This window comes from Lactuca serriola, chromosome 5 (genome assembly GCF_051521515.1).
Source record: "Lactuca serriola cultivar US96UC23 chromosome 5, Lser_US96UC23_V15, whole genome shotgun sequence".
Classification (NCBI taxonomy): domain Eukaryota; kingdom Viridiplantae; phylum Streptophyta; class Magnoliopsida; order Asterales; family Asteraceae; genus Lactuca; species Lactuca serriola.
Window position 1 is genome coordinate 101,498,444 of NC_136412.1, and position 11,586 is coordinate 101,510,029.

General features: G+C 30.4%; 2 long non-coding RNA genes across 2 annotated transcripts; one reads left to right on the forward strand and one right to left on the reverse strand.

Moving 5' to 3' along the window:
• Window positions 1–3,475: 3,475 nt before the first annotated feature.
• On the forward strand, window positions 3,476–5,068 carry LOC145052832 (uncharacterized). The gene is made up of 4 exons (XR_013684243.1): window positions 3,476–4,103; window positions 4,214–4,393; window positions 4,524–4,636; window positions 4,731–5,068. It is a non-coding gene; the product is annotated as an uncharacterized LOC145052832 (long non-coding RNA).
• Window positions 5,069–9,313: 4,245 nt separating this feature from the next.
• Window positions 9,314–10,488, reverse strand: LOC145052833 (uncharacterized). The gene is made up of 2 exons (XR_013684244.1): window positions 10,005–10,488; window positions 9,314–9,824 (listed from the first exon to the last, which is right to left on the reverse strand). It is a non-coding gene; the product is annotated as an uncharacterized LOC145052833 (long non-coding RNA).
• Window positions 10,489–11,586: the final 1,098 nt, after the last annotated feature.

Sequence of the window (11,586 nt, forward strand, 5' to 3'; positions counted from 1 at the left end):
GGGACTTAAACTGTTTTCAATGAAAAATATGCTGAAAAATATTAATTTCAATAATTTTTGGTGTTAAAATGTCAAGAAAATTAATTTAAGGACCAAACCGGAAAATATTCAATAAAAGGGTTGAAAATGTAAATTTTACAAATAATGAGGGGCTGAAAACAGAAATATTTCAAGGCTAATTCAATATACGCAATTTGATCAAATAATGGCACCGCGGCTATCGACGAAATACAATACATTACAATACCAAAAGTCGTTGTTAAACGAATTGGCTCGGTCTCGAGCCAATAGAAATCTACAACTACTAACACTACGACACTACGATTCATACAAGTAACGTTTGGTAATACATTATACATGCGAGTGTGCACAGACGTCTACGCACCATCTTTGGGCCCCAAAAGTGTAAAATCTTGTTCGTTGAGCCTAGCTAGCCCAATGACCTGATCTTAAGGCCCGAAGACATTTTTTTTCTACGAAGTGTTGGGTTTCACCGACTTGGCACAACGTAGAGGGACTTTCAATGGCTTGTATACTACTGGTCCCCAAGGGTCCTTTGGTATAGCTAGTAAAGTCTACATTTTATGCGAGGCGGGTCGGGGACCCCTCGTACATTTTTATCCCCAACCGGTTAATGGAGTCACCGGGGTCTTCGTGACCTCTTTCTCTTCGGATGTGGGACTACACCTAGTCAGGGCGATTGGATAACGTGATTAGTACGGACGACGCCTTCGGGATCGTTAGTATAGCTATAAACTGGGCGTTTGTGTAATGCGGGTTTGTAGTAATTAATCATGCTCAAAAACAATCCAACGTCGCCTGGGACTGACACTATACGCTATGCAATGGTTTCAATGTAACTTCATGTAATTCAAGGAACTAGGAGAACATCGGGTTTTCCTAGGGTTTTCAATACATACAGATTTGAAATGCATACAACTTCAATGAACATTTTTTTTTACAAGTATAGAAACAAACAAGCATACCTATGGATCTTCACAAACGTTTTCAAAAGCTTTTTCTTTTCAGAAAATATCGGATTTTCTGGTGGTTTTCAAACAATACAAACATTGGATTTCAAACACTACTTATGAACTCACCAACATTTCATATGTTGACGTTTTTCAAAATACTTGTATTCTCAGGGAACCAGTGAATCAAAGGAAATCATATTCAGTGACGGCTTGCAGTTTATCTACGTACGAACCGAACAATTTAATTTTTGGGAATGTAATGTTTAAACAATGTATGACATGTAAATGCTACTGGTTGTACTATATTAATGAATGGTGACGAATGTTGTTATGTTTCATATATATTTAATGTTATAGTATTCAATTGAGTCACGACAGCCCCCGGACGTTTCCGCCGTCTGGTTCGGGGGTGTGACATAATGTCGCTGTCTATATTTTTGAAATGATTGGTCCATATATGACCACATATTCACACAAGTAGGTTTATACGAAAACATAAATATTATGCGAAAATGCAAAAAACAGATTTTATCTTATAAAAATCAAACACATGTATTTTAGAAATTAAATTTATTAGCACTAAATTAAAGATAATAAGTTTACATGGGAGGGTGTTATGGTAATATAGATTTAAATGTGGATTTAACAACTATTTTTTTCCATACCCTTAACCAATTTTAAATTCAAGTTTCATAATAAAAAAATCTAAAAAACATATTTTGCTAATATGAAACAATTTCTAATGTATCATCGATTATCATGATGTAGTTTAAAGTTTGGATGAATTATTGTCGAAAATATAAGGTTGAGGTAGCACAATCTCATAGGTTTTCCTTATTTTCGTGTTCTCGCAAATTATTTGTATTTTTGTATGACACATCTCCTATATATATATATATATATATATATATATATATATATATATATATATATATATATATATATATATATATATATATATATATATAGGGGCGGAACATGAATGTCAAAGGTGGAGGGGCCGAAATCACAACTTCATAAGATAATCATATAAACGAGTTCATTTTGTTTAAGTGTTATAATACATAAAATTCTAAAAAGTTAATATAAAATATTCTATTATCGCTCTTCAAATACGAACCAAATTCTACTTTATTATTTGAAAATATGATCATTATGAAATGCAATAAAACTCCAAATTACCATTTTACACAAATTTTGAAAATTATGAAATGCCACAAAACCCCAAATTATCATTTTACATAAATTTTGAAATTGTAATAAAAATGTTGCAATAATATACGAATAAACTATGAAATGGATTCTTTAAATTCCAAATCATTTTTTAGAAACTTTATGTTTAAAAATATAAAATTTTGTAAATACTAAAGCATTAAGTATTAAAATAGATTAATTTATTCATATAGGCTTGTAGCCTTTTAATATTTTAATAGATGAATAACTTTTAGTTTCATACTACCATTATTGTAGACGATTTGGTGGAGACATGATTTTTTATCTTTCAAAATCATTTACACATCAAAAGTACTCTACCAAAAGAAAAGGAAAGATCCAGCGACAGACGTTGCTGCCTTTACTGGTAGGAATTGAAGACTGACCTTTGAAGACTACACTTCAGTGAACCGTAAAGTGGAGAGACGGAAGACCGTAAAGTGGAGAGACGAAACACAGGTGGAGAGAAGACGGGTGGTGATCACACTATGGAGGTCGGTATTCTTTGTTTCCGATGATAATTCCGGCGTAGTTTAAGCATGCTGGTGGCCGACATTTTCTTTCCGGTATTTTAAAATTTTCCAGAAGTGATGGTTTGTTACTCTAGGGTTTTGTATTTTTTTTTGTAAGATTAGGTTAATAATTTGATTCACAGAATACTACACTTCAACTAATCGTATAATTTCTTAATCAACTGATATCCTAATTTTTAGGATTGGTTTTGATTTGTTGTGTATTTTTCAAATATTAGTCTTACCTGACTGATTTTTTTTCTATTTTTCATAGTTGATTACGTTTTTTAATATAATTTTGATTACATATATAATAAACTTGATAATAAACTTGAGGGGCCAAGAAAACTTACAAAAAAATATATATATATATATATATATATATATATATATATATATATATATATATATATATATATATATATAATATTGATATATATGTATTATGAAGCCAAAAACAAGGGGGTCATGGCCTCCCCTGGCCCTTAAAGCATTCGCCTTTATATATATATATATATATATATATATATATATATATATATATATATATATATATATATATATATATATATATATATTAATAAGCATTTAGTCTTAAATACTAAACTTTAAGAGGTATTACTCTTAATGCATTATGTACCAACCTTTTATACGTTAACAATATTACAAAAAATTAAGGAAAGTAATTTGGTCAAATGTTTCCCTATTTTTAGCAATTTGAACGGGTCAAAATTGACCGAGACAAAGGTTTCCCTTTTATACATTAGCAATATTACAGAAAATTAAGGAAAGTAATTTTGTCAAACGTTTCTCTCACCGTTTATTCAAAGTTTGAGCCAACGACAGCACCACCAGGCTTCACCACCATCATCGTTTCCTTCAACCACAAGCGTCGTCATCATCTTCATTGTATTCAATCAGAAAATCTAACCATAGCGAACTGAAAAACCACCACCACTCATGCTGATTCTTTTCTTGATTTCCCTTTCACTCCCTTTCCCCTCTCTCTAAAACCCCACCGTTGCCGCCTTTTTACCACCAATTCCACCACCACACACAACCCCCTTCTAAATAACGCCCGCTTCATCTCCGTCTAAACCCTTACCACCACTTTTTTCCATCTTCCCTGAAATCCACCACAATCTCTCCTCATTCTCTCTGTAAACCTAACCCTAACATTGTTAATAGATACAAACACTCATCTCTTCATCTTCTTTCCCCAATATTTCAATCCTCGTCACTACAACCTCCTTCAGGCTAAAATGCATTTAGGGGTTTTATCACATTCTTTCCAGTCGCCCTTCTATACTACCCCAAATTCTTGATTCCCATAGTTCGTTATGGTCTTCTAGACGAATTGTGATTTTGATTTGTTGTTTGCTTCATTGAAGTTTCAATCGAACAGGTATAGATTTGTTAAGAGAATTGTATTTAGGATGAAATCAGCAATTAAGGTTATATCATGCCTAACCCAAGCTTTTTGTTGGCCGGTTTTCCATACCTCTGATGGGTCAGATCACTGTATTTACGTATCTAACTCTTGCTGATGTAACTCACGGAGATCCACTCACCATTTTCTTCCCCTTCAAATAGACATTCTCCTGTAAACGATAGGAGTGAAATCATGGCAATTTTGATCAACGGTGGCTACAAAAATTGGCTCAATAATATATTAGCTTTCTCAATTTCAAACAAGTGAGTTCTTAGTCTTTTTAGATTTATATCATTAACTTTGGCTCTCACTCTCGGAACCTCTTCCATAAATGGTGCTTCTTCTAAATTTTGATTTTTTTTCTTCTTAATGTGTCTCCTTCCTCTCTTGTAGGCCGAGGTTTCGCTGGTGTATCCATCCACAATCTCTTGTAGGTGGTAGTTGTCGTGGGGAACTCATTGACTGGGTAAACCAAGCGTATTTGACCTAGATTCTCTTTGGTCTAGGTAAAGTTTTTTTTACCTCGCTTCTCTTTATTTCAAACCCAAAATGGAGTTTTTGTGCAAGATCACATCTGATACTGTTTTGTTTGATATGCAGGTTTTGTTCCAAATCTACGCACAAAAAACACATCACTTTCCCTCTCTCTTTCTGATTTAGTTTTTTTTTCTTCAAATCTTTTATATGTATAGTAATTTTGGTGTTTTTGTGTTTGTAGTTACCTACCTGAACGAGATTTATCCTAACAAATTTGGATGACCAAAAGCAGGACAAGTTTTGCTTTCAGTCTCTCTGGATGATTAACATAGAATACATAATAATTTTATTTTTTTGGTCTTTTGAGATCTTAGTAGAGGGTTTTCTCACTTAATTTGTGTAAATTTCAGATTCTTGACTGGTTATTACATCGTCGATATTGATGGTTACATTTAGCCTAAGTCTTCGAATGGACAATTCATCTTAGAATAAGGTCAATTTTTTCATCAAAATGCCTAAAACTGGTTTCATGAATTCAATTTATTCAGCAAAAATCGATCAACGAACTTCCAAGTGATTGATACAGTTTTTGTCATGAAACATTGTTATTTACTTTTGATGTTCTTATTTCCATTAGTAGATTTGTCCATGATTTTTCTTTTAAATTGAGAAACACTTTTAGAGTTTTTATTTTAAACAGAGAAACTTTATAGTAAAAAGAGGAATTGTTTGGGTGTAGTGGTGTTGTTCGAAAAAAGAAAAAAGGTCTAGTTTCGTAAATCCGCACTTAGTCTCGATGTTTTTAATTTTCATGTTCTCATTTTTTAATTTTGACTAATTAACCATATATCTTTTATGAGATCTCTTTCTTAGCATGTAACCTAAACAACCAATCTTCTCACCTGAGTTCTTCATCAAGGTTTTAATTCCTTTTCTATTTCTAGATATTGTTAATTTTTTATTATTCTGGTTCAAAACTCTTCTTCTTTATGAGATAATTTCGGGTTTATGCTTCCCGTTAGATAAACATTTGATCGTTTAGGTTTTTTTAACATGGTTAGTTGGTTGGTTATAAGCTTAATCTTTGATGTGATGTTGGAGATGAAGTGAAAGTGATTTTCATTATTTTTTCCGACCTTTTATAGATTAAATTCATTTTTTTTCAAAATTGACGAGTTGACATTGTTATTGTACCTAAGGTCATAACAAATGATATTTCTTACATGGCTCTAAATTGTTGCATTTGAAAGTGTATTCCTTTTAAAAGCTCTGTTTGGTTCTAAGTCGTATGCATACTTATGGGTTCAATGCAAATAAAAATTAACAATGCACTTTCACTGTTTTGAGTATTTTAGCACTATACTTTAGGCTTATACTATTTACAAGAGAACACTAAGGTGTCGTTTGATAGTTACTGACTGGGTAAGGGCTGACTGGGTTAGAAGTTCTGACTAGAACTTGTTGTTTGATTTTGTATCTGACTGACTGTACCAAATGACTATATTACCCTCAAACAATATTTTTATCACATTCTTTTGCCTCCTGTTTTCTTTTACTTCACCTACTCCCCAAACATGATTTTTATTTTGTTAAAAAAGTAATATACATGAATAAATTCAAATATTCAATCTCTGAATGTATAGTGCTTGACATTTTCTCGTTCATGAGAGGTTTGACAATCTTAAAACCAAATTATTAAGCTTATTATACACCAAATTATCAAACATTTAGTAGAAAACAAAGTGCACAACAGCAGCAAAGCAACAATCCTTACGATTTAACCCTTTTGTTTGACCCAGAAAATGTCAAAATTGACACTGAAAGTTAAGGATAATGTCAAAATTGACATTGAAAGTTAAGGATAATGTCAAAATTGATCCAAACAAAGTATTATGTTCTTTTCCCTAATACAAATACATAAGCTATCAATACAAAATAGCTTGATATGATTATGTGAATGAGAATTGAATACAATAACAGGTAAATCTCTTTGATATATTACCTCAAACACACAAGTACAAATATAATACCAATAAAGGTAGCTTCTCTTAGGTTAAACAAAATATTATGTTCTTTTCCCTAATGGCTTTCATAAGCTGTCAAATACATTCTCTTGAAGACTAGGCTACGAAATAGTCAAACCTTATAAAGGTTGAATGAAAAATACCAAACAATGTCTTTCTTCTATCAATTTTGACCAATTTGCTTCTCTTAGGCCTTTCATCAAACAGATTATGGGCATACATTCACACTGAATTAACACGACATCGACTATATACAATTCCAAAATCGTAGTTATCAGGAGATGAAATAAAAAAAACTGTAACGAATATGTGAATTATAAACTAAACTAAATAATTCTCACCTTCATAATTTAACAATACAATTGATCACTAACATGAAAAACATAAAATAGAACTCAATTGAAATATTCCTAGATGAAATCATTCAATGGTGCAAGCAAGAAGGGGAGAAAAGAAAGGATTTTTCCTACTGCCGGAAGGAGGCCAGGCGAAGCGGCGCCAGATGGAGGCGACCCAAGGCGTAGATCGGAGGTGGTAGGAGTCGGCGCACATGTCGTTGTTGGGTCAATAGAAAAGAAGCATTGTTGGAGCCTGGAGGTGTGATGATTGAGGAAGAAGAGAAAGCATCCGTGTAAACTAAATGAGGGGCAATCAAGGAGAAGACCAGTCAGCTAATTTTTTTTTTCGGACCGGGTAAGTGATGGGTAAGAGATGAGCTGACCGAGTTAGTGGTTTATATGTGGTTACCAAATGTCCTGACCGGACCGAGTAAGTCAAAATCCTCTGACCAGAACGAGTAAGCACTAAATCAAACAGCCCCTAAGTGAATTGTTTGTTAATGCTTAAGTTTTTATTGATCCTTATATTAACACATTATAGGTACTTGAAATGTATGAGTCCATTCACTTCTTTATCATCCTAGAAATCCCATATGTATGTATACATATAGAACACATACAACAAAAATTTGTGGTCGAGAGATATTTTTTAACAAACTTAAAGCTAAAAATTTAGGCTATACAAAAGTACAAGATACAAGTATGCATTTTGTTTATTTGTCGATTTTTTGCTTATTTTAGTTTATATTTAAATTTCATAATGTATTTTTCTTTGTTTATTGGTAGTACCACAGAAACTTAGAAACAAGAAACTTAGAAACAAGTCAAATAGAAGTAGCCAATGGACTGTAGTTGAACATTCGGGCCAGGTTTTTTTTGGATCGGACTAATAATATTGGACCATTCTTTTTTTAGACTTGAAGTTGTTTTTTGAAAGTATGATGGTATAATATACACATAAATTAAGGTACACTGCCAATGTAATGTAAATAGAAAAAATATTTAATGTTATGATAAAGTTTATTTCAGTTTTGGCATTTGGTTTTGTAAGGATGTTTTTCTGCAAGTTGGTCGTCTGAATAGAGAGTATTCTAGAAAAATACAAAGTTTGAGATCCAGATTTGATAAATGTTTTGAGTATCCAACAAGTAGTATGCTACTATGTATCTGGAAATATACCTCAGATTTAGTAGAGCATAGGTTTTGTAAAATAAAAAATTCCTGAATATGTTTAGATATGATGATGTACGGTTGGTTTTGTTTGATTGAAATTACTAATTATCAATCGATTTGCTTGAAAATCAAAAATCATTTTCCATTCTTTATTACATAGTTTTTCAAAAATATTTTAGGTTACGAGATAGTTATTTATTTTTAAGAAAACATATAAGTACATATGTTAAGTTAAGCATTTAATAAATGAAAGACCAAAAAGATTAATATATATTATATATTTTAATGTAGCATTTAATAAATATTATTTTACAAAGACAAAAATAAACACAAGTAATAATATAATATCAAACTAATTAGTTGTTTAGAATTTTATTATTATTATTTTTTGTCAAGTACCATTGTTTTACAAACATAAATGTTTTAATTATAAGATAATGATAATTTCCGTATGATATTAATACTTTTGTTAACATATTCTCTATTAAGATATTTTGTGAAAAAAAAGTTATTCCTTAGAGTCTTCTTATAAATCAGTTATGATGCCACAAAAGTTTGAGGCATTCAAAAGGTTATTTTGGTTAGGGTATTACTATAATTGGTTTTCATTCGTAATAGTAAATCGTTTTGTTGAAGTTTTACTACAATTATTTGGAAGTATTATGTTTTTTATTATTATAAATAGTACAGCAATGAAAATATTTTTCAGTTTATTGGATTAACCTTTTATAAAATAGTGGTGTATCTGTGCAAAGCTCCAACAAAACTATATGTCATTCAACCTAAATGGTTAAATGAAACTATATGCCCATACATTATGTGTTTTCCATAATCCATCATGTTTAAAAAAAAGTATTTGCCGAAATAAACCAATATACCAATATACGCACCAGGGCCGGTCCATTGGTTTTCAATGCCCAGGGCGAGATAAGTTAATTATGCCCCTAAGTTCGAACCGTTACAACATCATTTGTAATACAAAAGTGTAATACATTTTGTATTTAATATTTTAATACAAACAAAAAAACTTGCAAAAACCACTTAAAAACAATGTTTCAAATAATCATTCCATATATTTACACTTTAATCATTCAGCTTCAAACAAATGTTCTTAGCTTTGTTAATAAGTAGATTCAACAAAGAAAACCACATGCACTATTAATTATAACTATTTGCAACATAAGCCTCATTTTTTATTCTGACAAGGGTTTATCAAAATACAGGTTTATCAAAATATAGATTCACATTTGAGCTTTCCAGTTTTAATGAGTTTCAAACTTTGAAACATAAGCCCCATTTTTTTTTACCAAAAATAACAATATACATTAGAAATGAGACCTATAATAGCATTGAGCTTCTAAGTTTTTACTTTTCAAAGTTTATTCTACCCCAAAAAGACCATCTGTCAAGATTGAATGAGTTTAAAATTTTGAAACTTTAATTCTTCATTCTATTTTCAGTCTCTTTACCTATAAAATGACAAAAAAAAATATCCTTACAATAAGATATAAGAAGCTGGGAATAGGTACCGGATAGAAAGTATTGTTTACAAAAAAGAGCACGTGCAGGCTATTGTCTTCTATAAGTATTCATCAAAAATCAAAACGGGCAAAACCTTAACCGAAAATCAAAATAAGAAAAACTTACGAGACCTTTGAGGCTCGACAATTTAACCGAGCAATCTGAAATTGTAAACACAATTATTTCATAATAAGAAGTTTAGATAGAAATATATATATCTCCTGGATCAAATATATGAATTCGGATCAATCAGATAGAGAATCAAAATGTTAAAAAATGATTTGTGGCCACATGAACAATAAAATAAGCACAACCAACAAATTAGTTATCAAAAATCATACCTCTGAACGGCTGAAGTGTACACAACTAAATATAATTAGTCTTCACTTTTCAGAATTAGGTATTCATGTAAACAGAAGAAATCGAGACAGAAGGTGAGAGGGTATTTAGAAATCGATTGAAAGAGTGACGAGGGTATACACAAATCGTGTGATTTGAGAAAGAAATTGACAGGAGATTTGACTCCTAGTATTCTGCATCTTGATTCTCGAGTCTTAGTCTTGACGCTTCGTTATTCCAGGAGATTAGGTGCCGAGTACATTGAAAAATTTCAATTCTCGCGCTTTGCCTACCTGCATCGATTGAAGTTTACCGCTGGAGAACCGATCGGACGGACTTGGGCAAAATTAACTTAGGCGATACCTATAACATACTTCACCAAAATGATGCCCTTATCTTTTTTTGCTGCCCCGGGCCTCTGCCCACTTCGCCCATGTATCGGGCCGACACTGATACGCACCTTTAGATTTTATATATATTGTATTATTTATTTTATCATCTTAGACATGCACATTCCTTAGAACATAACATTTTTGTAAAAAAACAAAAGAAAACTTATCGTCAAAATAAACTATTTGCTGCCGCCGCTTTGCGCAAATAGGTTAAAACATAATCGTCATTTAGTAATAAGTTTTAATATATATATATATATATATATATATATATATATATATATATATATATATATATATATATATATATATATATATCGGTTTTTCTAATATATCCGAATCGGTCTTTAACATTGTTTTCTAATTAAATTTCACTTCAAAAAAATCAAACTTTTTATAATTGAAATCGGACTAAAAAATGATTTTAAGAAATGGAAACCAGTTGAAAATCGATATAAAAAACAAATTGCCTATATAAACTAATTTTTTAAAAAGTTATTCTTACCCGTCGCTTAGCGCGAGTAAACGGCTAATATATATATATATATATATATATATATATATATATATATATATAGGTTCAGGTTCATTTGAGACCATTATAATTTTGTGAGACCGTGAGACCAAATCTAAAAATAATTTTAAAATGCAAAATAAATGGAAAAATCCAAAAAAATATTTAAATATTATTTTCGTAACTTGAATTAACTAAAAAAATAAAAAATAATAAAAAAATCCCCTTTTTTTCGAAAAATACGTGAAATATTCTAATAGAATATTACACTGACATATTCTAAAAAATAATTTTAAAATGCAAAATAAATGAAAAAATCTAAAAAATCTTTTTTTAAATATTATTTTCGGAATTTGAATTAACTAAAAAAATAAAAAAATAAAAATCTATTTTTTTTGAAAAATACGTGAAATATTCTAATAGAATATTACACTGTACATATATTCTAAAAAATAGTTTTAAAATGCAAAATAAATGGAAAAATCCAAAAATTCTTTTTTTAAATATTATTTTCGGAACTTGAACTAACTAAAAAACATAAAAATAAATAAAAAAATGTGTCTTACGGTCTCACAAAATTAGGCATTCTCACATGAACCTAACCCTTTATATATATATATATATATATATATATATATATATATATATATATATATATATATATATATATATATATAT